The sequence below is a fragment of the Myotis yumanensis genome, unplaced genomic scaffold (assembly GCF_028538775.1).
Source record: "Myotis yumanensis isolate MYYU_CA2020_CCGP unplaced genomic scaffold, mMyoYum1.0.hap1 SCAF_3, whole genome shotgun sequence".
NCBI lineage: Eukaryota > Metazoa > Chordata > Mammalia > Chiroptera > Vespertilionidae > Myotis > Myotis yumanensis.
This window is the reverse complement of record NW_027223754.1, coordinates 45,353,150-45,380,777: the sequence shown is the minus strand read 5'-3', so window position 1 is coordinate 45,380,777 and position 27,628 is coordinate 45,353,150. Positions and strand designations below refer to the sequence as shown.

Sequence of the window (27,628 nt, the reverse complement as noted above, 5' to 3'; positions counted from 1 at the left end):
CCCAGTCTCCATGCTGCTGAACCCCAGAAGGCGCTCCTCACACCAGAGTACATGTGGATGGAGTTGTGCTTCATCTGCAGCTATTCCTGCCCCTGCAGGATGCTAGCTCATCCTTCAATTTCCGGGACCCTTTAAGGGTTCAAGGGTATGGGCTATTCAACTTCAGATGGATTAGATGGATGGATGCAGTATTTGAAAATATCTTCCAGCAACTTTTCTCTGCAGAAGAAAATTTTGTAAATGAAAATATGCCTACTAAATATGTGGGGTTCATGGTACACGGAAAAGCTTTATTTTTGTATTTGGATTAGGATACTGTATGTGGGTCTCTACCCAATGAGACCTGTATCCATTTACCAACACACATTCAGATAAGAACTTCATGAAGGATGATGGTATCAGATCATGAAATTTCTTAATGGTCTGCTGCCTGAGATTTTAAATCTGGCCTGCTTCATTTTAGACACTAGACATATGGCCATAGCTAATTATATGCTTAAAGCCGATGCATTTCAAAACCGTTGATGTTACTCCAGAAGGGACCTCAGAAGCAATGATAAGATATGTAGTTGAGAAGATAGGAGATGTATGTAAAGTGCAATTCTGACCTTTAGAAAGAGCTACCATAAACTTTGAAAAGTCAATTTGTTAAGAAATATATTTAAGTTTCCTTTTTGCGTGAGTCATATGTAGCAACATATTTGTGTATATATGGGTAGATGTATGTGTATGTATGTGTTTCAAATGTACACACGGGTGTGCTGGAGCCAGCTCACCCCAGGCCATCAGAGTCAATTGTGAAATTGTCAGGTGTTTTGTGAGCAGATTGACCTCACATTAGTAGCTTGAAGTCAGTTATGGTGGAAGTACTTGTACCACAGCAACTGGCAAACAATAAAAATCAGGGCCTCATTTCCTATAAAGTTGGTTGTTAAACACCAGTCCACCACTGTCTATGTGTATGTATAATCAATCCTCCTTCCAAAAATGAGCAAACCCTCAGAATTATTAAAAAGACATTTGTTTGCAGTGTCTGACTTCCAATAAGCAGGAAAAAGTAGAAATTAGTTCTGTTGTGCTTTTCTTTCTTTTTTAATATATTTTATTGATTTTTTACAGAGAGGAAGGGAGAGAGATAGAGAGTTAGAAACATCGATGAGAGAGAAACATCGACCAGCTGCCTCCTGCACATCTCCCACTGGAGATGTGCCCGCAACCCAGGTACATGCCCTTGACCGGAATTGAACCTGGGACCTTTCAGTCTGCAGGCCGACGCTCTATCCACTGAGCCAAACCGGTTTCGGCCTGTTGTGCTTTTCTTATCAAAACCTTAAAATGCAACCTTTGAAGGGGAGAAAAAAAGGAGGCACCTCCTGAAATGAAATGAAACAACTGAAACGCAAAAGGGTGATGCTCATTACATGGTATCTATTTTTCCACAATGTAGTAATGTGTTGATATAATCCAAAATCAATATATGTAGTTTGATAAAGAAATGTTATCAATAGTTTTGTGTACCTTATCTCTAAGCATTTTTGTCACTAACTTTAAGGTTGATTTACCAGTTTTAAAACAATCTTGTGCATTACTTGTATCTGTTTTTGCTTTGAGGAATACAATTCTGAAAAAAACAAACAAACAAACAAACAAAAAACCCCCTAAAACAAAACACCAAAAACCAAAAATACCCTTTGTATGCTTTATAGATTAATTTTACTTTTTATAAGTCCAAATACTGTACATATGCACCATTATAGTTTCCTTTTAATTTGTGTTTAATTTCTTGGTTGTTTTTGAATATTTTCATACCAAAAGAATCTTGCAAATAATATATTGAAGTCATCCGAACAGCATGATTTACCAAGATTTGCTGTGGTAGCTCACAACCCTAACAGACAAAAGGGTGACCTAATATTTGATCATAGATATCAGGAAAACTGGCAAAAGTGCTGCTATGGAATTAAATAAACATACAGTTAGAAGGATGGTGAGAGTTCCTGTGATGTAGTATCCTCACTTATAAGAAGGAAGAATTGAAATTAATGCTATTAGGCTTCATATTAGTTAGTATTTGAATTGCCTTGGTCCAGTTATAGCTTTGGCTTTAAGTACTTTGAATATAGAAACTGATGGCATTAAGGCACCAAAATGAGTAGTATAGAGAGGTTGTATTGTTAATTTTCCCCTCTATATTAAAATATGGAAGGATGGCTGTTATCCAGTCAAACACAGGTAATGTTAATAACTTGATCAGAACTTAAGGAAATCAAATATCAGGGTTAGGGCTGTGCAGGTAAATGTCATTTATGAAAGGCAGAAGTAATAGTTGTATAAAGCCTTGTGGCTCTTGCCATTCTATAAGAAGTAAAATATGATTTATCCTGTTCTTGGTCATGAAATACTCAATAGGTATAAAGAAATGATGACTTAGAAATCCTGCATAAAAATAACCTGAATGACTTATGTTTTTTGGATGTGAAAAAGATTATAAATAGACTATGATACCTATTTTAGTTTATGACTTACTGATCTATAAAGAAAATGATTTGTAAAACCCAAATTAAGCAGGAAAAAGGGTAATTTACTAATAATGAAGGCCATCTGTACTTGTTTCTTTTTAAAAAATATAATTTATTGATTTTTTACAGTGAGGAAGGGAGAGGGATAGAGAGTTAGAAACATTGATGGGAGAGAAACATTGATTAGCTACCTCCTGCACACCACCTACTGGGGATATGCCCGCAACCAACGTACATGCCCTTGACCAGAATTCAACCTGGGACCTTTCAGTCCGCAGGCTGATGCTCTATTCACTGAGCCAAATGTGTTGATTAGGGCTGTACAATTAGGGCTGTACTTGTTTATTTAATAGCGATATTGTAGTATTGAAAATGTGGTGGGGTCCATGTTAGATCTTTGAGAATGTGAACAAGATGTTTCGCAGGGTTCTGATGAATTCAAACTTGTTACAAACTATTTTGTTTTAATTTTAAGAATGAAAATTTTTAAGAAATGTGATTTTCTTCTAAATGGGAATTTAAGCTTGGACTAATGTGGGAATTAAAAGCATTGCAATTTCTACTTAATCTCTTAGGTAACTCATTTATAGTTTTCAGCAGAGTTTTTTACTATAGACTTTGATTCTTCATAAAGTAATTATGCCAGTTTTATTCCTCTACTATTTTATTTTGATGATTCTTTTGAAAAACCTCTATATATTTGAAGATTCATATGAGGGTATGGCTATTCTTTTGTTTCTCAGGCTAAAAACTTTAATTTCTATACCCTTGCCTTTGATATTTTTTTCTAAATGATCTAATTGTAAAGAACTACCTGAATGTTAAATATTATTATTATTATTTTATATATATTTTATTGATTTTTTACAGAGAGGAAGGGAGAGGGATAGTTAGAAAGATCGATCAGCTGCCTCCTGCACGCCCCCTACTGGTGATGTGCCCGCAACCAAGGTACATGCCCTTGACCGGAATCGAACCTGAGACTCTTCAGTCCACAGGCCGACGCTCTAGCCACTGAGCCAAACTGGTCAGGGCTAAATATTATTTTTGATTACTGCAAATTTTTCCAATGCCTAATTTCAGAATTTTAGGATCAAAACATTTTGTACAGTCTTTGGAATTTGGGAAAAGCCACATATTATAATATTATACCCTGTTTTTTTTTTTTTTTTTTTTTTTTTTGTTGTTGTTGTTTTTTAAAGGCAGATATGATGTGGCCAAATTAACAGCTTATTCGATTGTACACCTAAATTTTTATCAGCTTGTAGGGACAAGGGTTTTTACATATGTGTACATTGAGGGACAGGGTTTTTACATAACAGATGAAAAATAGAAAAGAATAAATGTACTTAGATTAGTAGACATGTGGCTCTTGGGGGAAAATGTGTTGTTATAGCTCTCAGGGTAGAAATAAATACATGGTGTTAAGCATGTTCTTTTTTTTTTTGTTCTTGTTGATAAGACTGACTAAAATACTGTTTTATTTATTCACTCATTCTTTGTAACCTTAGTAACCAGCCCCTTAACTTAGATTGTATTTATTTTGACCCTAAAATAAATTATCTATATTTGCATAGTATTTCAGGGCTCTATTTTAGCATTTTATGCATCATAAAGGGTATTTTAGAGTGGGCTATATACATTCGTATAGACAAAAGCATCAAGAGAGGATTATTTGAATAATACATTCCTATGTTGTTGAACATACACTGAAAATCCCTTGGGAAGTCATTTTGTAGTTCATAGAAGGTAGTCTCTAATGCCATTTGCCCATGACTTGTTCTGCCCATACAGTTGCAGGTTCATATCTATTAAAATCTCTGCCCAGTTCCTATGGACAAAAGTAGAAGTATAGAGACCAATCTTAGATAATCTTCATTTAGAATATGAAAATCTGAATATTAGGGTCTTCAGGCAATGAGGAAACCTACAATATGCCAGACAATACTTTAGGTGCCTGGGTATAAAAAATGAACAGGCCAGGCTGGTTTCTGCCCATGCCAGGAGTGTGGTGGGAATGAGGTGGTGGATACAGCATTTCTGGCTACATAAAGACCAATTCTGACTGACTGAGAGCAGTGGAGCGCCCCTCTAAGCATTTTGGTTATCTGGGTGTCCATGCCATTTGCTTCAGCCAAGTGAGTCTTATTTGGAAGCTACCTGCATCCAAGAAGTTCCATGGGTGGGATTGGCTAATTGAAGCCAGAGAAGTCTTTTCAAAATGATACTTCTCTGGTTCAAGCACTGCAGTATCCTCCCCTTGTCAATATAAAAAACCATTGAAACCTGTAAAGAATTTTTGTGAGTTTATTTGAGCCAAACTGTCTACATATGCCGGGAAGCAAAACCTCAATGAATTGAGATAGTGCTCCAGAGAATGGCAGGGTTACATCCGTATTTATACATGAAATTCATTGGTGTCAGATTTAAGGAGGTGGGATTAAGCGAAGCGGGGAAACCTCTGTGATAGGATAAAAAGTAAAATGATGGACACATACTTAGGTGGGTGCAGGATCAATTAACATTATAATGAAGGAATTTGTAGTATCTGTCCTGGCGCCCAGAACATTTGGTTGTGCCCCAGGGGCTCCAGAAAAAGGGAAGTTACAAGTTACCCAGACATTTCAAGGGTATGTTATCATAGAGGCAAAAAGGCAAATGGGCTCAGTAAGGATCAAAGTTGATCTTGTCAGTGAAGATACTGGCCTAGGACATAACTGCCCACCATAACTGCTTTTAGTTAAAGTTTAATTTCAGACCATCCTTTGTGGTTATTTTAGGTCTCTGAGTCTGCTAGGCTGCCACGCAGGCCTCTCCTGAGCTTGTCAGGTCAGCGTGTGGCCCCTTTCGTCCACACCCTGCATGTAGAAAGATGTAATTGCTTAACATGAATTGTAATCCCCTCATTGTGTAGTCGTCTCCACTCCCAGCACAATGACCAGAAGTCAGGTTCCCTGAAGGTAGACCCACCTGCTCTCATCTCTGCATGCCCGCCCTTCAACAAATGACCTCTGGTGTATCCTTCACAGGTTATCACCTCAAGCTTCATGTCCCCAGGAAGCCTGCCTTGAACTCTTTGTCAAGGTTGGAGCCTCTTTTCTTCCTCCTTCTAATGTCCTTTTGGGGAGCACTTGTAACAGTCATAATCTAATTTAGTTGAGACAGAGTAGATTATTAAATCTACAAAATGTATGGGATAAGTTCATTTTTTTTAATCACTAAAAGAGACAAGGAGTGGGTTGTAGATAGGTTTGGAACTACATATTCTACCCTAGAGAGAAGCTGCTTTTTGTTAGCAATATTCTTTTCTGAGTGATTGTGTGCTTGATGAATAATTGGAGGAATGTCACAGATTAGGAAATAATCTAGTGCAGTATTGATTTAATCAGGGTTCTATTGGTGAAAAGACAATAAAATTAACTTTTGATTTATTAAGACAGACATATAAAGCCTGTAATTTTAGAAAAGAGCATGACATTTATTTCTCATTCTATCAGTTGAAAATTTGAGTATTGATTTCTGCTTTTGTGTTTATCAATATAATGAATATTGATTGTCATAAAAATGTCCCATTGACATTTTACAGTCCTACAGTAGCATCTAAATAAAGAAGTAAATTAAGGCTTGTGTAATGCTATTGTCATATGTTTCTCATTGCAATTTCCCCTCCCTGCCTCCCTTCTGCTTCCTTTTCTCTCCTTTTTCCCCATTAAATAACTAGTACATGAACACATGCCCACTGTGTGTTGTACATATTCTAACACCAGAGGTATGAGTAAATGTTAAAAGACCCCACAGCCACCCATGATCTCATGCTTCTTCTACTCACTTAATGTTTCCCACCAGAGCTTTTCCTGAGGGTTTGCACAAGTGAATATATGTATGCATAATAGTATATGTGTATCTTTATAGATATGTAGATCACCTTTACATCTGGAGATTAGATAGTATGCATTGTAAAGCAATGTAATTGTTTCTTCTCCCCACTTAACAAAGAATTAAAAATCATCTTATTTCTGTAGACCTGGAATGCTTTCCCCTCCCTCTTCTCTGTAAATTGCTTTTTAAATGCAAAACACCTTCACGTTCTACTTAAACTTCCCACTGAAGTCCTTTCAGAATCTCTTACCTAGAACCTTTCTGCCTTTCCCAGCTCCATATATTTTTATATTTGTTATCTTCTAAGCTTTCTTTTTGTGTTTATTTCCTTCAAAAGGGAGTAACATCCCAGTATATATCTCCCCCACCCTCCCGTGTCTTATATATTATATATTTTGGGTGATTTTAGAGTCAACACTAACACTCCTTTTCCTTTGCTTCCAGAATTTGAGACCAAATGAGAAACAGTATAGAGAAGACAGATAAATGGAGATTAAAGTAACAAATGGAGATTAAAGCTGATGTAGATCTGCATTTAGATCTCAGGTCAAAAGAGCTTGCTGCCAATTCCCAGCAGGATTTAATAGACTTGCACCCGTAGTTAATGGCACATCTGGACAGCCAGAGGCCTCTACTGTTTTTCCTTTGGGCAAAAAGCAAACAGAAAGCAAATTCACTCAACAAAAAAGGGAGAGTGTGTTTTGCAAGCTTGATTGCTTCTCCATCATCCACTTGTTCTGATAATAGTCCCTCCTTCCCTAGGTAGTCAGGGGGCAAGAGAGGCCTGGAGTGTTATTTGAACAGAAATGTCTCCACAGGACACGTTAGAGCTAGGAGAAAAAAGTTATACTCAAGTGTTGACCTTGAATCTCTCTACATTATCTTTGGTTCCACTCAATTTTTAAATCAATTAACTTACTTAAAATTGATTTAATGATCAAAAATCTGTTTGTCTCCCTGTCTTGATTGACATCTCCTACAAGTATGATCTGGAAAACACCACATAATAACTTTCTCTTCCTGAAACAGCTAGGGCTTAAGGTAAAAGCATTCAGAAATCTTTGATATAAAACTGATAATCTAGATAATTTCTAAAACAGTTGATAAAATGGAGGCTTGATGTATATCAAATATAGCTTCAGAGTGTATGTAAACACTTTTATTTAAGGTTGCATTTTTTTGTAATTCCCATTTTCAGCTTCCTGGAAAAGAGATACTTTTCCATAAGCCATCTTCTTCTTTTTTTGTTGTAGAGTAGAGCTTTATGTGCAGGAAATAGTGTGTTTGTTAGAGATGGTTTTTTAAAAATACATAAAGGTGGATCTAATATGTTCAGTAAAGTGGTGGTGTTGGGGTGGGCTCAGCCAGAGGTGAAGTGGGATGTTCTCTAGTATTTGCTTATCTTGCTGCAACCCAAAATCCATATGTGGAAATGGCATTGAGGAATACAGTCCTATATACAGTTGTCGCTGTCCTGTTTTGCAGTATAAAGCGAATCCTTGATCCTCCTGTTAAAGCTGGTGCAGCTCGCAGCTCCTCCTCCAGACCCGATCTTGGAAGGAGGCTCTGCAAATCTCTGCAGTTTTCATGTTGACAGCAATTCCATAAATTATTGGAAAGTGGTTTTTATTTTCTTCCCGGACATTTAATTCTGTCACACATAATGTCACTAAGTGAATGTCATCATCTTGTCTGTCCAATTCACTAAGAAGTTGATGCGTAAGTTTTTGTGACAACTGTCCATCCTCACTGAAGCCGCCAACCAGGTGCACTTCCAGCCTTCCACACTGAGCGTGGTCAGAAAGGATTTTATGGAGTTCATGATCAAGGGGACCTCAGCTTTGGGGTTGGTTCCATCACAGCGTGTCAAGCAGGAGCCCCATTACCTGTGTGCCTCAGCACCACAACGTCACAGGTGGTGGCATCATCAGAACCCAGAATGGAGATGGAGCTCTCCTTTGGGGAGGTCACTGCAAGCTCTCTTTGCTGAACACACAGACGGCCCTGGGATCCCACTTGTTGAACAGACTGACCTCTGAGAAGACTCGCTGTTTCCTCCAGAAGCAGGAGGGCTTGGACAGGGTCCTGGGTGGCCTGTGGCACCGTGCTGGGTGCCTGTGGACCAGCAGCAGCATCTCGGAGGTGGCTGCTCAGGCAGGCCCAGGAAGGTGGCGGTCTCCCCAGTTGTGGTGTATGTAACTTACACACAGATTTGAAAGTAAAACATATGACTGGAAATAGGCCACCATAAGTGAGCAATATGACCATGGTTAGAGTTTTTAAGGAAGATTGAATGAGTTATTTAAATGTTTACTTGAGTCATTTTTTTTCCTTGAGCTTGAGTGAATCTGAGAATCGTATTATTAGATATAAAAGTTAATTTTGCATAGACTATCATATCCTTTGGAAAGAAATATGGATGAAATATCCCTGCCTTGTAAGTATTCTGAGTGATATATTATTGTTCAACTAGAGGCCCGGTGCATGAATTCATGCATGGGTGGGGTCCCTCGGGTGGCCTGCGAGGATTGGGCCGAAACCCGCAGTCCAACGCCACCTGCAGAGCTCCTACCTGTTGCTCCCGCTCATCCTGGCCCTGCTGCACCTGCCACAGGCTCGAGCCCAGTCAGTCCCGAGTGGGAGAGGCTTGCACTGCTGCAGCAGCGCTCGCCAGCTGTGAGACCTGCTGAGCCCTGCATCTGGCATCCTTCTGAGTGGAGTGGCTTGCGGGATCAGGCCGAAAACAGCTCTCCGACATCCCCCAAGGGGTCCCAGATTGTGACAGGGCGCAGGCCAGGCCGAAGGACCCCATCAGTGCATGATTGGGGCAGGGGAGCGAGCATGGGAGGGCTCCAGGGCAGGTCAGGCCCCATCCTGCCCAGTCCTGATCAGCCCTGAGGAGGGCTCCAGGGCATGTCTGGCCCATCTTGCTCAGTCCTGATCAACCAGACCCCAGCAGCAAGCTAACCTATAGGTCAGAGGGTCTGCCCCCTGGTGGTCAGTGCATGTCATAGTGACTGGTCAACCGGTTGACTGTCTGCCCCCTGGTGGTCAGTGCACATGATAACTACGAGTTGATCAGTCGACTGTCCCCTGGTGGTCAGTGCTTGTCATAGTGAGCGGTTGAGCAGCCTCAGCATATAATTAGCATATTATATAGGATTGGGACTAGTAATACTGGTGGGCAAATAACTAAGTTTCCTTAACTGTTAAAATTTAGTAGTGGTGCTTTTCTGATTAAAGAACCAGGACTTCCCAACTACCAAAGAAGACCAATAATTGAATCTTTTAGTTACTTGTGTTTAATATGGCTAATTAAAAGACATTCCTTCTTAAGTTTTATAAATTCTGAAATCAAATTTATTTTGTACTGACAGGATTACAGTAACTTATTGATTATCAAGATAGGATTATTTTTTAGTTATATTAAAGAAATTAATAGTAACTCAACTCTTCAGATGGTAATGAGGTAAACTGGATAATATAAACCAGGCCACTTTGGAGCATCTTAGTTTTGAATTTGAAAGTGTGACTAGAGTGATACAATAATTATAGTTAATCTGTAATTTTAATAACTCAGCTTTGAGAACATGTAGTTGTCTTTAAGTGATACATTTATCAAATGAATAAGATAAAGAATATTAAAACTGGGGGGGCGTTTATCCATAATATATGAATTTATATTACCTTTGAAATTCCCTTTTAAAAAATTCCAACAATTTGAGAAATAATTTATAGATCAGTGAATGTGAATGATTTTAAGCAGTGAATTTTAAGAGGTAATTGAAGAATGAGATGATTCATTGTCTTTATGTATACATATATGTGTATATATATGTATGAAAATGTTTGAATGTTGTGATTAGAATGGGATCATTGTGTTTATAAGTTTTTCAAAACATGGATTGGTGAAATACAACAACTCAGTTTGTGAAGATTCTTAAATAATTAATGTAAGTTATCACAGTGGAGCTCCAACAATTTATTCTGGTCTTATTTGGATATAATGTCTGTGAATGATTCTGTAAATGAGGTTATAAATATTCATCTGTTTTATCACTGACAACAGCTGAGAATTCCTGAATAGACAGTGGACCGCAGAATCCAGATCTTCAATGCCTATGCATACCCATACACTTATCCAACTTTATTTCCATGTTAGATATCAGCAGTTTAGGAACATTTGTGTTAATAAGCTGCAGTAACAGAATTATGCTTCTTTGTGTTAGAGTCTGGAAAGCTGTGACCTGATTATCCAGAAAAAGACAGGTGGTAGGTTTTATTCCCATTAAAACGTAAGGACAGAGGAAAGATAGGCAGTGCTTAAGGAACTGGCAAAATGCTCTACCCACAAAGCTATGACCTGAAATACAACTTGTAAAGCCAATGTGAATGAACTGTACCCTAGGAAGGCAAATTGTCTCTTTGTGGCTAGGAAAAAACATGTAGTTCTCTCTGAAATTTAGGCCAATTTATTTTTACAAAAATATGGTCTGAATTGTATCTAGGTAAACAGAATTGCACTTTTAGAGTGATATTAAGAAAAGTTGAATATATAACCCATGAGTAATATTTCATATCTAACAACAGACTCATAGAATCCCTTGCTGCTAAGCTGATAGAATTCATTTGCCTAAAAGTTAAAAAAGTATTTTAAATGTCAGGATTTTACTATTTGTCACAAAGTTTTATATGTACTTTAGATTTCTATTCATAATATTTCCTTTAAGATCAAGAGATTGATTTCCTCTTTTTTTTCGAGGGGAATGAGTGAAGTCCTCACACAGCTTCTGTTTAAGAACTTTGAAAATTTGAGGTAGTTGGTAAAAATTATTCACGTAGGCATTTATTCATTCATCTAACCAATATCTACTAAACATGAACTATGCCATTTTTCTAAGGAATTCATGTTGATGAGCAGTGCCACATAAACAAATGAGTAATGTGCTATGATTTGGGGGAATGTGGTATATTCATTCTGGAAATGATAAAAATTATTTTCTTATGTGCCCTGTTAATATAAGTATAAAAATAATACTTTTAGTATCAAAATATAGAAGTCTGTGCTCTGATGATTGAATTCTAAAGGGAGACATGGTTCTATGCCACATGGAGATTTTATTCTAAAATATTTATAGTATGAATATATTCATTCGTATATTCAGCTATACACATTGAATGCTTACCATGTACTAGGCATTTTGTTAGGAGCCCGAAATAAAATAGTAACAAGCAAATCCCTAGAAGAAAACTATTTTCATTTGAAAACTATGAATACATAGAACCTGACCTCGACCTCGGATATTTCAACTTAGTTTATTGGCAAATTTTTGCTTACATATGGTCTGTGGCTTTATTCTATAAATGTGAATTTATTGTATAAAATGTCTCTTTAATAAATACATAGATACTTACTGTTTTTGAAATTTCCTGAATAAATGTTAATGGAAATGAATATTTGTAAGGCAACTAATTCTAATTTTGATCCACAATTTTCTGTGTTTACAGAGTACTTTAACATATTATTGTATCACAATGTAGAGTCTTATCTCAGGCTGTATAATGACTAAGGGAATTAGTGAGGGTTTGGGTTAGATACCTGGGAAGTTAATCGAGAGCTCACATATTCAAAAATTTTGATTGTTCAGGCCTTGTGAATTTAAGCACTTAATCAGGCAAAATACTGAGGAATATTACAAGTCCTGTTTCAGAACTGAAAACCTCTTCTGATTATAGACTAACCTGTCTGCCAACTCTGACATGTTGCAAACAGATGCAGTATTACGTTGAAACTCTTTTCATCTCTTCAGGTGGAAGACTGTTTTCAAGTTCTTAATGGTTATTTTTCTAAAACTGTTTCATTTAAGACCTTAATTGGGTATATGAAATGTTTTTTTTGTCATTGATTCTAGTATGTGCACGTTCCCAACATGTATAAAAGGATCCTTTTGTTTTAAACATTGATCAGTTTTATGAGGCATAAAAATGAGAAGAGCTTCATTCTTTAGAACACTGACTAGGTAGCAAAGGAGAAATCAACAGACCTCAAACATGATATAAATGAAGCACAGGAGTCAGTTAGTATATTATATTAGTTAGCTAGCACTGCCATAATAAAACCATGGACTGGGTTGTGTAAGCAACAGAAATATTTTCTCACAGATCCGGAGGCTGGAAGTCCAAGATCAAGGTATGGGCAGGTTCGGTTTCTTCTAAGGCAGTGTTCTCAACCTTCCTAATGCCACGACCCTTTAATACAGTTCCTCATGTTGTGGTGACCCCCCCAACCATAAAATTATTTTCGTTGCTACTTCATAACTGTAATTTTGCTACTGTTATGAATCGTAATGTAAATATCTGATATGCAGGATGGATTTTCATTGTTACAAATTGAACATAATTAAAGCATAGTGATTAATCACAAAACAATATGTAATTATATATGTGTTTTCCGATGGTCTTAGGTGACCCCTGTGAAAGGGTTGTTCGACCCCCAAAGGGGTCGCGACCCACAGGTTGAGAACCGCTGTTCTAAGGCCTCTCTCCTTGACTTTGTAGATGCCCACCTTCTCGCTGTGTTCTCACTCACATCGTCTTGTGTTTTGTTTTTTTGTGTGCCATGTATCCCTGGTGTCTTTGTGTGTCCAGTCATTGGATCAGGTCCCTCCCTACTGGCCTCATTTTAACTTAATCACTTCTTTAAAGGTCCTATCTCCAAATGTAGTCACAGTCTGAGGTACTAGGGGTTAGAGCTTCAACATATGAGCTTTTTTTTGGGGGGGAGGGGGGTTGGGGGTAGGAGGCTAGGGGACACAATCCATCCTGCAACAGCTAGGAAAATTTTTAAGTACTTTGGTTTATTTGTAATGACCAAGATGAAAACATTTACCTTTTAGCCAAGCAAGAACTAAGGATGGCCCTGCAGCCCCAGCTGAGGAAAGATGAGGAAGTATATTGTCTGGTTCTCCCCGGCTTCAGACTGAATGAACTCTGTGCTAAAGCTTCCTCATTTTGGGTTGTGAACAAGTCAAACGCACTAACTAGGGTTCTTTTTACCTTTGATGTAAGAGACCTTTTTACATCAGGTTTGTCAGGGACATACAACTTACAAAGTGCCTGAAGCTTTGGCCTTTTCACCAGCAATTTTATTGATGACCTTTACACTTTAGACTTGAACTTAGAAAACAATCCTGTGTATGTGTGTGTGTGTGTGTGTGTGTGTGAGTGTGTGTGTGAGTGTGTGTACGCACATATTGGGGGTTGATTATGGGAGGGGCTGTCACAGGATGAGAATCTCTTTGAAGTGCTCTGTGGCCACAGAAATACTTCGGTGTTAAGACTCCTCTGAGGAGGAGTCTGCAGAGTGGGGATGGGCAGCTCATGGAGCTCAGGGCTGGACAGCATCCCTGGAGCCAGTAGGAGATGGCTTGCTACCAGCTCTTTATCCCTTCCTTTGTGAGTACCTGGGGCCAGAGGCCTGGTGAAAGCCTCAATCTCTGGGCAGGGATTTTACCATAATTAATAGCCCAGTGTCCACTTGGGGACATTTTGGGCAGGTGTTCCTTATTTCTTTCCAGCTACCCCCCCTCTTTTCCCCCTGCTAATTTTTTAGGTGGCTTGCAAGGAAGGATTTATATTGTATTTCCTTATATTCTGCCTCTTATTAATAACATCCCTCACTTCAACATTTTTAAAGGCAATAAAGATATTAATCAGTGTTTCTAAAATACTCACTCATATACCAGGAGTGGTATTGTAACATGGCTCTGTGGCCGGAGAGAAGAGAACTTGAGAGGGGAAGATGTTTCCTCAAAAACCTCTCCCCGTGACATCTCCTGTAGCCCTGGACCAACTCATAAGGACATGATTTGTTTTGTTAATTATTGGTTAAATTATGCTACTTTGCAAAGGTTGCCCCATAAATTTACCATGAGAGAAGGAACTCACAAAAAAACTAGGGTAGAGAGAAATAGGGCCTGTGTTTTAGTGCTGGTTCTGTAGGTAATAGCCTGGCCACTATTAGTGAGTCCCGCCATTTCCCTCTGTTTCAGAATCTTATCTATAAAATGATGGAGATAATATCTGCCAACCTAATTAAGAGTTGTAAGGATCAAGTGCATTAAAGCCAAGGAAAGTGCTTTATAAACTGTCAGGCACTATACAAACAGAAATGGTGAATGTTGGTAAGAGAAATGTGAGATTAAATGGGAGGCATTAAAAGCTTATAATAAATGCTTTCGCTTCTCAAAAATCTTGTTTATTCAGACCAAACCAAGGTGTCTTTATTATAACCCAATTTCTCAAATCCCAGCCTGAGTTTGATCTTGAAATGTTCAGAGATTCCTAGAATCTGAAAAATTATTTTTAGCTATACTGTGAAAGCATATATTGACAAGCATTCAAATTTATTATTGTCTTTCACCATTTCTTTAGAAGAGTAACTATTCAACTGTGTGGGGTTTATTTGAGGAATTTTTTGTGAATATTTTTTTAAGTATCTTTTTTTTCTAGTCTTTATTGTTGAGATTATTATTTTTGGATTCTTTTTTTCTTTTTGCTCTTCTGGTTGGGTGTTTTTATGCTTCCTCATATTTCAAATCATTGATTTGATTCTCAGAATCCTCTACTCTACTGTTGAATCCCTGTATATTATCCTTTATTTCAGTCAGTGTATGCTTAATTTCTGACTGATCCTTTTCCATTTTTTGGGGAGGTTTCTAGAAGATTCTTAAATAACCTTATAACCATGGTTTTGAACTCTATATCCAGTAGTTTGTTTTCTTCCATTTCTGACATGTTTCTTTGTCTCCGCATTTTGGCTGCTTCTCCGTGTTTGTTTCTATGTATTGGGTAGAGCTGCTATGTTTCCTTGAGTTGGTAGAGTGGCCTTGTATAGTAGGTATTCCATAGGGCCCAGTGGCTCAGCCTCCTCAGTCACCTGGGCTGGGAGCTCTAGGTACATCCCTCTGTGGGCTGTGAGCATAGTCTTGTTGTAGTTGAGACTTGATTGCTATTGGTGTCACTGGGAGGAATTGACCTCCAGGCCAATTGGCTGTGGGGACCAGCTGCAACTACAGTGGGAGAGATGCTATATAGGAGACACCCTGTGGAGCAGGAATTGCTTCAGTGGGGCTTTGGTGCTCACTGAGTCTGCCCTTTGAGTGTGTCACTTATGGATGTGTAGAGTTGTAATCTGGTATGGTCTGACACTGATCACTGGGTACACTGGCTCTTGGGTCTCTAGGGAGGTACAAAGTCATCCATTGCCTGGGGCCACCCAGCAGGAGCTACAGAGAGATCTGCAGATTCCTCCTCTTTGTATAGGGTTTGGAAGTGCCCAGAAGAGACCCAGCTGTGAAGCAAGGCAGGCTGGTGGTGGGCTGGGTCTTTTATTGATAGGTTTGGGGCTGCAGCTTGTTTGAGAGATTTTAGCCTGAGCAAGGACAAGCCATTCATATGCAAAAGCTGTTGCACACAGCTGAGGTGGGGTTGTAAATTGGATGAGGTGGGGTTTTAGGGAATCATCATTGCAGAGCAAACAGAAATAGCTGCATATCAGCTCTGGGACCAGGGAGGACTCAGCATAGGAACAATGATCCCTGGGAGCACCTTTGTCTGGGAGAAAGCCACACCCGAGTTCCTGCCCTGATGCCAGACAATCCAATTCCTCCTCCTATGTGTCTGTGTTCCCCAGAGCCTTGCCCTGGCACTGGATCTCAGAGGAAGCGGGACCTTGTAACTTCAGTTCGTAGTGCTGGCCTTTTAAGAGGAACAGGTGGGTCTCAGCAGCCTCTGTCTCACTTAGCCCCAATCTGCACTGGTTTTTAAAGCCCCTGGTTCTTACTTCTTTTCCAAGCTCTGGGATCCTGGGCCACTGGGAGTCTGGTGTGGGGCTTGGACCCCTTGCTCCTCTGGGCGGCCTCCACAGAGATGATCTCCATCCTGATTAAAAATGCGGCACACATGGGTGTCGTACAGCCTGTTCTCACTCTGCACTTCCTATCAGTCTTAGTGGGCTTTCTTCTTGACTTCTCTAGTTGTAGGACTTCCATTCAGCCAGCTTTCTAGCAGTTCTGAATGATGGTTGTTCTGTATTTTAGTTGTAGTTTTGATGTGGTTGTGAGAGGTGGTGAGTACAGGCGTTTACCTACACTGCCATCTTCAAATCTCTGCATCTTTCCAATGCATTATAAGTTTGCTAAGGGCAGGAATAATATATCTATTGTCTTTGTTTCCCCAGCAATTGGCAAGTTCAGTGCCTAGAACTCAGTGGAAGTTTACGGAATAAATTTAGACCAGGGAATGTTTCTTTTATTCATATTAAGGATTTTAAAGTTTGCTTTTCTAACATAAAATCAGAGTTTGGCCCCTCAATGTTGTGCTCTTCACTTTTAAATCAAACTTCTTATTTTGAAAATAATTGTATATTATGTCCCAATGAATTAAAATACTTTTCCTTCAATACCATAGTTCTTGGGTAGAGCATATTGATAGTGTAATAATGTTTCTAACAGTTAAAAATGTTTCAGTGGTTTAATTTCACCATATGAGCTGAAGAAAAACACATAAAAAATTAGTTTTATTTTTAATTGTGGTTATAATAACATAACATTAAATTTATCATCTTAAGTGTTTTTAACTGTACTTTTCAGTTGTGTTATGTATATTTACATCGTGTGCAAACCTGTAGACATTTTTTATCTTGCAGATTTCACTCTATGCCCATTGAAAACTAGTTTTCCCTCCATTTTACATTTTATTTCTATAAATTTTAATACTTGGATACTTCATAAACAAATACTTTTGAAACATATTGACACATTACTTTTTACTTCTGCTTTTATTTATGTCTATCAAAGTCACATAGGAAATCTAGATCATGTAATAATAAGTGACATATTTTCATTCTCATTCATATGCGAGAAAACCAGATACTTATTTTCTTGAATAAGCATTAGGAATATTGCCTTGCTAAGAGTAAATAGTAAGTAGTTCCGTAATGAGAACATGAATAAAAACATCCTATATAATTTGTAAAGCAGTAGGTACTTTTTAAATCAAAGTAGATTTATATAAAAGGAAAGAAATATGTTACATCTTAAAAACTGCCTATTACTGAAGATCAACTTTAATTTGAAAACCCTTGATTTTCCAAGATAATTGTAGAAACCATGCTTTCACTTTTGCAGAGAATGGTCCAGCTGAGTCAGTGGTTCTCAAACTCCAGTGTGTGTCAGAATCACCTGTAAGCTGCTTTATTTACAATAGCTCTGATCTGGAAACAGCCCAAGTGTCCATCAGCAGATGAATGGATAAAAAAAGCTGTGGTAGTCACACAATGGAATACTATGCAGCTGTGAAAAAGAATGATCTGTTACCCTCTGAGACAGCATGGAGGGACCTGGAGAGTATTATGCTAATGGAAATAAGCCAGTCAGAGAAAGACAAGTATCACATGATCTCATTTATATGTGGAATCTAATGAATAAAATAAATTGGCAAACAAAATAGATCCAGAGACATGGAAGTGTGGAACAGACTGACAGTTCTCAGAGGGAAAGGAGGGAAGAGATTAACTAAAGAATTTGTATGCATATATGCATTATCTATGGACACAGACAGCAGTGTGCTGAAGGCCTTAGATGGGGCAGGAGTGGGAGGAAGAAGGTCAATGGGGGGAAAAAGAGGGAAATCTCTAATACTTTCAACAATAAAGATAAAAATAAATAAAGTCACTATAAAGAGAGAGAGAAAAAAAGGGAAATACCTGAAGATCTTCTTTATATCCATTACTGGGCCAAACCCCCAGGGCTGCTGAATCTGTAGGTTTGGAAAGAAACCAGCTGTTTTGCATCTTTTTTTTTTTTTTTTTTTTTTTTAAAAGAGTGTATACTCTTTTTTTTTTTTTTTTAATATATTTTATTGATTTTTTACAGAGAGGAAGGGAGAGGGATAGAGAGCCAGAAACATTGATGAGAGAGAAACATCGATCAGCTGCCTCCTGCACATCTCCTACTGGGGATGTGCCCACAACCCAGGTACATGCCCTTGACCGGAATCGAACCTGGGACCTTTCAGTCCGCAGGCCGACGCTCTATCCATTGAGCCAAACCGGTTTCGGCTGTTTTGCATCTTGAACAAGTTCCCAGGTGGTGCTGATGCTCTAGGCTGGGAGACCACACTTTGAGAACTACTGATCTGGAGCAGTTGTTCCTCAGAAATTATTTAAGATAAGAAGAGATAGTTTGTTAAGACCTGTCCAATGGGATTCGTAAAGCTGTACTCTAGTCACCTTCTAGGAATTTACAGTGACCATTTGCCTATGGAAAACACATTGAGATCTGGCCTTAAAATAGCTTCTTTAACCTTATTTTCATCATTTCCTATATTTACTTGATTGTCGAACTATCTTTTTACTAATACCAATTTTCTTTTGAGGGACACTGACATTCTATTATGCATAATTTGAAAAGTGCTGTTTAGTATAAAGAATTAGGAAAGTGTGAGCTTTCAATGTCTTGTTTGAATAGATAGGGCAAGGCAGGGCAATAGGTAGCTCATCTCTCTTCCTATCTTTAAAAGCAATATGATAAAACTCCATTTCCTGATGTGGGAGGCGTAGAAAGGATTTGTTCAGGTACTTTTCATCTCTTCAGTCATAGAAATTAAAGGAAATAAAAACTTGGCTTACTTTAAATTCCAGTTTTTGTTTTGAGGTTTGTACCTCAAAAGTTCTATCATCGCATCTTAAATGGATTGTCTGGTTTTCAATTATCTGTGGAAATTTCACAACAATAGGCATAAATTGGTTGAATGTACCAATATTTTGGCAAATGCCTAGCCTGATGCAAGAGTTGAGAAGTATGATGATACCTGCTTAAGTCTGAAACGCAGGTATCTAAAGCCTGGGACCTGCTTTAGAGGATAGAGCCAGTAAGTATTAAAGATATCCCTGGTTTTGCTGTGGTTTCCCCTAAGGCATGTCTGTAGTGAGAGTTCTGCACAAGGTTAGCATTCTCCAGTGTCCTCAGGCTCACTTGTGGGAGGATCAGAACAAAGATTTCTCTCTAGAAAGTGTAAAGAAAGTCTCCCACTTACTGTTCCTGATGCCAAAAAGAGGCATAGACCTATGTTAATTCTCTAAGGGATCTTAACTTTACAAACATACTATTCTCTGTATGCATATGACTTTCCTCTTTTTGTAGATGTTTTTTACCCACATTTTTTTTTTAAATTTAATCCTCACCTAAGGAATGGGGATATTTTTCCATTTTTTTTTTGTTTTGTTTTTTAATAAAGAGTGGAAGGGCAGGCTATGTGTGTGTGGGGGGGAGAGGGGAGAGAGAGAGAAACATTGATGCGACAGAGACACAGAGATTGCTTGCCTCCCACACACGCCCTGTCCTGGGGCAGGGATTGGACCTGCAGCGCAGATATATTCCCATGATCAGAATCGAACCCATGATTCTATGGTGTGCAGGCTGATGTTCAAACCATTGAGCCATGTCGGCTAGGGCTACCCACAGTTAATTTTCTTTTTTTTTTTAAAACCAGGGCCAAATAATATAACTGGTCAACAAGGCTTTGAGAGTTTTTAGAAAGATGCAAAGTAAACAAAGTGAAGGATGTTGACGTCTCACATTATATATTGTTTATCCCCCAACTTCTCTCTTTTTTTGGAATTTTTGCATCAGACATAGATATGTTGCTTTTGAATATGATGTATCTGTCTGTGTACATAATATATATATATATATATCTCGAAGTCTGGGGTTTTCATATTGTGATGAATGTAAGGGAATGCCTGGCAAAGGGTGGTCTACATATGTGCCCAGCAAATTCTCTAAGGCAGATGTTCTCACTTTCATTTTACAGTAAGGACTCCAGGAAGGCTGTGTAATCTGCCTAAGGTCATACAGCTGGTAAGTAGTGAGAACAGGATTTGAATCAGGGTTTGGCCTTCAAAATATACCACATCACTGCCTCTCTTACTATGTGGAAAGGAAGACAGCATAGAAAGCTAGCATGATGCTTGTCTGGAAAGTAGGTTGAAGTTTTGAAAGGAGAATAAATGTTCCTTTCTAACTGAAAGCAATTATTAAAACATATAAAAAATAAACCAAAATATTTAGATTATTTGCTCAGTGTTGAATGTCAATACTCTAACTACTGAGATTAGTTTGCCCAGAAAGCAGTTTAAGTGAAAAACTACAACATGCAGCTATTTTGAAACTATAGGTTTAGAAAATTCTGTGTTCACTATGTAGACCAAAAACAAACAAAAAGAGAATATTGTATTGTATTCATTCTGCATTTATTTATTGATACCAATGCCATTAGGATACTCCTAAACTTAAAAAAAAGTTAGGAATTGTGCCCTAGCTGGGCAGCTCAGTTGTTCGGAGTGTTGTCCTGTAAACCAAAAGGTTTCAGATTCAATTCTTGATCTGGGTACATGAGGGAGGTAACCAATTAATATCTCTCTCACGCTCTCTGTCTCTCTCCCCCATCCCTTTCTTTCTCTCTAAAAATCAATAAAACATTTCCTTGGTTGAGGACTAAAAAAAAAAGGAATTGCAAAGTGCTTCTCAAAATTTCATACTATAAGGGATTGTTCATATTCATGTGTTAAAAAACAGTCTACTTTTTTTTCTTTTCCTGTGGGTATCTAATAGTTAAAGCCATCTTAAGCCCCTAGTACAACCTTCATACCTAAACATTGAAGTGTGAGCTGTCAAACCATAGGTCAGGCTTTCAACAATGAATGAAAAGTTTATTTTTAACATAAGTTTCAGGTATACAAAAGGAAGCAGCCTAACTGTTCAGAAGGAATGATAAAAAAAATCTGGTAACTCGATGATTAATGTGATTTTCTATGTGGTTGGCTCAGTAAATTTATCTGCTCTGCTATCTCGTTCCTACAAAGTTACCCATGTTCAGTTCTTCACGCAGAGTATTTCTTATTTGTTGTTCTCTTCCCACCACAAAACGGGGAGTGATCAGATGTCATTTCTTTGGGACTCCCTATGCGGTTTCTCAGTCATCATTCTTCAAGGTTGCTTCTATTAGTGGGTCAAAACGTTGACCCTTTTGTATAGTAGTTACTCCAGGAACTATAGTAGGTGAGGTTGTAGGAATGCCGCCCTTCAAAAAACACAGAGCAGGGCATTAGTGGTCCTTGTCATGGTCTCATTCTGTCCCGAGCCTCCTCTCACCCTGCAGGTTCTTGTGTTCTTCTGCATGACGATTGTTCTCCTCTTTCCCTCAGGTTTACACTTGCATTTGAAAGTGCAAGCAACCCAATGATTTTCATTTGGTGGAAGCGATTTTCCTTTAAGTGCTAGCTTAGTACACACCAGCAAATGAGCTCCTTTGTTCATCACAGTGGATCTGATTCTGAATTTCCTGTGTGAGTTTCTACACGTTGCCTGGAAGTGGTAACCACAGTGTGGGGTTTAAAGAGTCCATGTTTCTCTTAGGTTGGGACTGGGATGGAAAGGTAGAAAGGTGAGGCCTGTAGGACCAGTAGAGCCTCTCATGTTTATACTTCAATATGTGTACTAAAATAGTCACCCTGAGTGAAACGGTTAAGTGATAATACCACAAAGTTGTTTTTTGAATTGCACATTTACTAGAAATTTTTTATAGCTTCTGAAAAAAGTTTAAGCTGTTATTAAGTGGAATCAATGTACAATCAAACGAAGAAATATTTTTACATTGTTTTTATAGAATGGTCAGAATTTTTAATTTTTTTTTTTTTTGAGGAAGAGATTGAAAGAAACAAAAATACCTACTTGGAACAGGGCCACCTTTTTCCTTTGAGCTGAGGAGACAAATTCATGAACTTTCTGTGGAAATTTTCCTCAGTATAGGGTAAAAGTTCGTAACTCAGGGGAATCTGTCAGAATCCTTTGGGGGAAAATTTCCAACAAAACACACTCATCCTTCACTCCCAGATTCTGATATCCTCTTGAGACTTTTAGAATCTATGGAGAAGAAAGCAGGTGTGTGTTGGAAGAAAAGGACCAGTGGTGGTTATGAGTCCCTCTGTCCCATCTCAGCAGATCTACCAGTGTGCTATAGTGAAAAAATAGTTTTCTGTCAATTTTCTCTGTGGACGCTTTCCTTAAATATAAGGAGAACAGTCCAACTAGGGAGATTAGTTTTTGCCAAACAGAAGGAATATTTTTATTTTAAAGTTATAACATAATTTAAAGAGTCAAGTATTTTACTCAGAAAAATTGTTTGCCACCATCCTCATTTCTCCTTTCACAAAGCTAATCACTTAAAATTCTACTTAATTCTTTTGGTAATTCTTAAATTGTAAACATCTGAATTGATGACATACCATGGTACAAAAAGGATTTAGCACTGCCTATTTTTTTCCAACCTTATCATGTGTGTGTGTGTGTGTGTGTGTGTGTGTGAGGAAAAAAGCTAAAACAGAAGAATGTGAGATATTGGGATGGAAGGAAACAAAATGTTGGGAAAGCTCACACCAATGGCCTCAGTTTTGTCAAGAAAATAAGAGATGGGTTAAACTGCTGGAATTAGCGAGTATCAGCTGCTATCAGTAATTTGTGAGGGAGTTAACAGATACTAATAAATATAAGCATTGCTACAGAATGACTGACAGGATTTGTTTTTATAAATAATCTGCATACATTGTTTTAAAATCATGGAGATATGTCTCAGAATAGATCCCTAGAAGTGAGATTACTGTGTCAAAGGGGGAATGCATATATAGATAGGAATTGATATGATAAGTGGAATGTTAATTTTCATTATTTGCAAAGAACCAAAGAAAATAGTAAACTGGAAGGGAGAGGTAGCCAGTTTAGTGAATGTGAGAAATAGATGTGTGGTCTTTGTTCAACTGCATGTGATAATGGAATAGAAATCAATAGGGTGGAAAATTTCAAACTGCAAGTAATACAAAACTTTAAAACACATTTTACTTGATATATATACACACACACACACACACACACACACACGTATATATATACACATATATCTTAATATATATGGACAAATATGGATGCTGTTATTACATTTATTCACTCCCTGATACTTCCTTTCCTTTGATTAATATTTAATTGGTATCCTTACATCTCATAAACTAATTGGAGGAAGTGCCTAGCTCAGCAAATAGGTTGCAGAAGGCCCACCCGCAATTTCAGATTTCTTTCGGAAGACTCACACAGTAGATAATCTAAGAAATGGTTGATCAAGATTGACAACTGTACATTAATGCTCATATTCTCTGAGGGCAACGCTTTTTTGCATTGATGTTGTTAGTTCACTAGCTTTGTTTGTGCATTTGTAATGAACAAGTTTAGGTTCTTTGCAGATGACAAATGTAAACATATAGTTTAGGGCTTTTTTTTTAAAGCAAGTGAGCCTGATTTTATGTCTAAAAGGGTATACTTTTACAGCGGAAGAAAACAGCAGGGCTGTTGAGTGGTCTCCCAGAAGTGAGTCCCTCAGGGCACAGCCGCAGTGCAGTTTAGCAATAATTTTAATTGGACACCCAAACTAAGCCAACCTCAGATCATGTGTATGTCTTACAAATAGGGTTTACTATGTCCTTTACGTCCTTTTAGAGACTTAGGAAGATTTATACCAGTAGTTAGCTGCTTTGTCTGAGCTACAGAGAATATTTAATAGTTTTATCAGGATTAATGAGCAGAAATGTCTCAACAAATGAAATTCTTTAGTATGTACATTGTAGTCATTTGACATTCTCTTTATTCACTTGCAATGATGTCGGTAATAGGAGATACGTGCCCTTGTATTTCACGTATTTGTCAGATTGCTGGGAAACCGTTATATAATGCATTTGTGTAACTAACACTTTTCTAACCTCAGATTTTTCCAAGAACCACGTAGTAAATACACAAATCTCGTAACTATTTTAACATATAACAATATAATGACATTCACTCCATTTGATGTACAAATAGTGAATGCCTACTCCATGGCAAGTGCTGGAGATAAAATGTGGAAAAAAACAGAGCCTAGGGAGATTATGGTTTAGATAAATAAAATTATAATCAATTGATGCACTAGTATAAACTGCAATTATGCTGCCTCTGGGAAGTATGGGATAGTGTAGTACCTTTATCAGGGTTTTTATCTGGTCTGGGAAGTGTGGAAAGACCTCCTTAGGAAGTAATGTCTGGGCTGAGTGAAGGTTCAAGTAGGAATTGATAAACAAAATATATCCAGAGACATAAAAGCATGGAATAGACTGTGGAACCGTAGAGGGAAGGTGGGGGGGGGGGGGGGAGAGAAACATTAATTTGTTGTTTTACTTTTTATTGATTCATTGATTGATTCTTGTCTGTGTCACAGATTGAAGCCACAACCTTGTTGTATCTGGATGATGCTCTAGGAAATAATTTCATAAGCTATGGAATGTTTTTGCACACTGTAGTCTTAGTTTGGCAATCTATAATAATAAAAGCATAATATGCTAATTAGACAGGACATCCTTCCGGACGTCCTTCTGGGATGAAGCCGAGGCTGCAGCTGCTAGATTGAGGCAGCCGCCATGGCTGTGAGGGAGGGATCTAGGCAGCTCCCCCACCTCGCCCCCGCGGTAGCAATGGAGGGATCCAGGCAGCTGCCCATGGCTGCAATGGAGGGATCCAGGCAGCCGCCCATGGCTGAGATGGAGGGATCCAGGCAGCCGCCCATGGCTGAGATGGAGTGATTCAAGCAGCCGCCCACAGCTGCAAGGGAGGATCGAGGTAGTCGCCTCACGGAGGGAGGGATTGAGGCAGCCATGTCTGCGAAGACCTACTCTTGCACGAATTTCATGCATCGGGCCTCTAGTTAGACTATAAATGATAATTCTGTTTATATCTTTAACACACTTTACCATGTTATCAGAAGGTAATTTTGTATAATTTGTTTTCCCATCTGAAACAGAGAAGTTATGTTCTTTGGGATGTATATGTATGTATGCAGGTGTGTGTGTGTGTGTGTGTGTGTGTGTGTGTGTCTGGTGGAAGGTAGAGAAAATAGAAAAATAACAATAATGATATCTCTTAAAACCCTAATTAAAAAGTTAGTAAAAGTTCAGGATGGGTCATTCTAGGTCATGTCAAAAAGGGTGAAAATTACTGTTTTTGAGGACATTTAAAAATATTATTGAGCCCTAACTGGTTTGGCTCAGTGGATAGAGCGTCGGCCTGCGGACTGAAAGGTCCCAGGTTCGATTCCGGTCAAGGGCATGTACCTTGGTTGTGGTCACATCCCCAGTGGGGGGTGTGCAGGAGGCAGCTGGTCGATGTTTCTCTCTCATTGATGTTTCTAACTCTCTATCCCTCTCCCTTCCTCTCTGTAAAAAATCAATAAAATATATTAAACAAACAAACAAACAAACAAAAAACAAAAACACAAAACATTATTGAAGTATAGCTTATTTAGCCATTAACAATATAAATTTGTGCTCTATAAATTAAAGCTTCATGAGAGGCAGAGATTATTAAATTTAGGAGACAACAGGTATATTTGAAGAGACTAGAAGTAGGCAGCCTGGAGAGAGAAGAAGCCTGTGAGCAGAAGACTTGACCAGGGAAGTGTTTCCAGAGTTCCAGCAAGTGTGCAGGTAGGTATGACCCTAAAAATGTAGGAACAAAAGGCCATCTTCAGTCAGTGATTGTAGGAACTCAGAGAGGCAGTCTCAACACAATCTGAGGTAGAAAAAAGCTCAGAGGGTATTGGGACCTTGAAGGCTTCGTCTTCAGATGCTATTCATGATTCAAAGATAACTCATGTAAATAATTTTTTCTCTTCTAAATTGGACAAGGCTGTGATTGAAATACCCATATCCTATAGTTTGTGTCTTGGTAATTCTAAAACTATTAAAAAAAGTTTGGCATTTCATGCAGTTCATGAAACAGTGGTCCAACTGTTGCTCTCCTGTAGGGATGGGATATGGAAGAGATCAGGAATTCTTATGTCCTGAGGGAATCACCTAAGCAGCGGTTCTCAACCTGTGGGTGGCGACCCCTTTGGGGGTTGAACGACCCTTTCACAGGGGTCGCCTAAATACATCCTGTATATCAGATATTTACATTACGATTCATAGCAGTAGCAACATTACAGTTATGAAGTAGCAACGAAAATAATTTTATGGTTGGGGGTCACCACAACATGAGGAACTGTATTAAAAGGTCGTGGCATTAGGAAGGTTGAGAACCACTGGGAGAAGGCCTTCTTTCCTAGCCTTCTGAGCACTTGGGTAGTGGTGAAACCACTTTTATCCTCCTCCCTTCTCCCCTCCCTCCTTCTGTCACTCCTTCCTTCCTTTCTGATGCTCTAGTGTTTAGTGATGCCATATACAAGACCTAGTGAGAAATTGAATTGAAACTTAGTAATAATGTCTAGATAATAAAAGTCAACAATAAGAATGTAAAATAATCCGATAAGACTACTTGTATCAAAAGTGAGCCAGTGACATAGAAGGCAGCGGTCTTCACTCCCCAGAGTGTAGAAGGCTGGTTCAGGGTGAGGCTGGACATCCCAGAAGAACTCCCGTCTGGTGTCTGTCCTCACCCAGGAGGTTGGCCAGCAGCTTTCCCAGCTCTTTTCTTACCATTAAAACAGCCAGTATGTAAGGAAAGGCCTTGTGATTCATCTGTCACTGAGCATGCCTCCTTTTCATCTTGAGAAACATTATCATCACTTAACATATTCAAAAGATATGAGAGAGGAGATGTGGAATTGAGTAATAATTAGGAATGTGGCACATATTGCATTTATAAAACACATCAAACTGTTTTTCAAATGGTTGGAGGTGTAATCAAGTCTGCAACACATTTCACTAATGATATTTCCTGTAACTTTTACCCATATGTAGTACAAGGAAAATGATATCCATATGTTTGATCATTTGCACAGTTCATTAAAGGGTATCTTGAAAGGACTATTTGATAATGGTTTAAAACTTTCTTCTTACTTATAAACAATCCATTTTTAAGAAAATAATATTTTTTTAATTTTAAAATTTGAATTTTGTTCAAATATTCTTGTGGGAAAATTCCTTAGTAATAGCAGATGAATATCATCCTGGAGACATGCTCTTAAGAAATGTTTTGATGCTTTTGCTTTTTATTAAACTGTCATTAAGCTTAAGCAATTTAGATTTTAAGTAAAATTTACAAAACTCCCTCTTAATAAGATGCATTTTTAAATCATCTAGAATAAGCTGTTTAGTT

The 27,628-nt window shown here is 38.2% G+C and overlaps 1 protein-coding gene and 1 pseudogene across 2 annotated transcripts in view; one reads left to right on the top strand and one right to left on the bottom strand.

Annotated features, from left to right (window-relative positions):
• Positions 1-27,628, top strand: part of GPC6 (glypican 6) — a 1,116,910-nt gene that overhangs the window by 26,402 nt on the left and 1,062,880 nt on the right. The gene's annotated exons all lie outside the window — the stretch shown is intronic.
• LOC139004961 (protein N-terminal asparagine amidohydrolase-like) lies at positions 7,593-8,220 on the bottom strand (annotated as a pseudogene).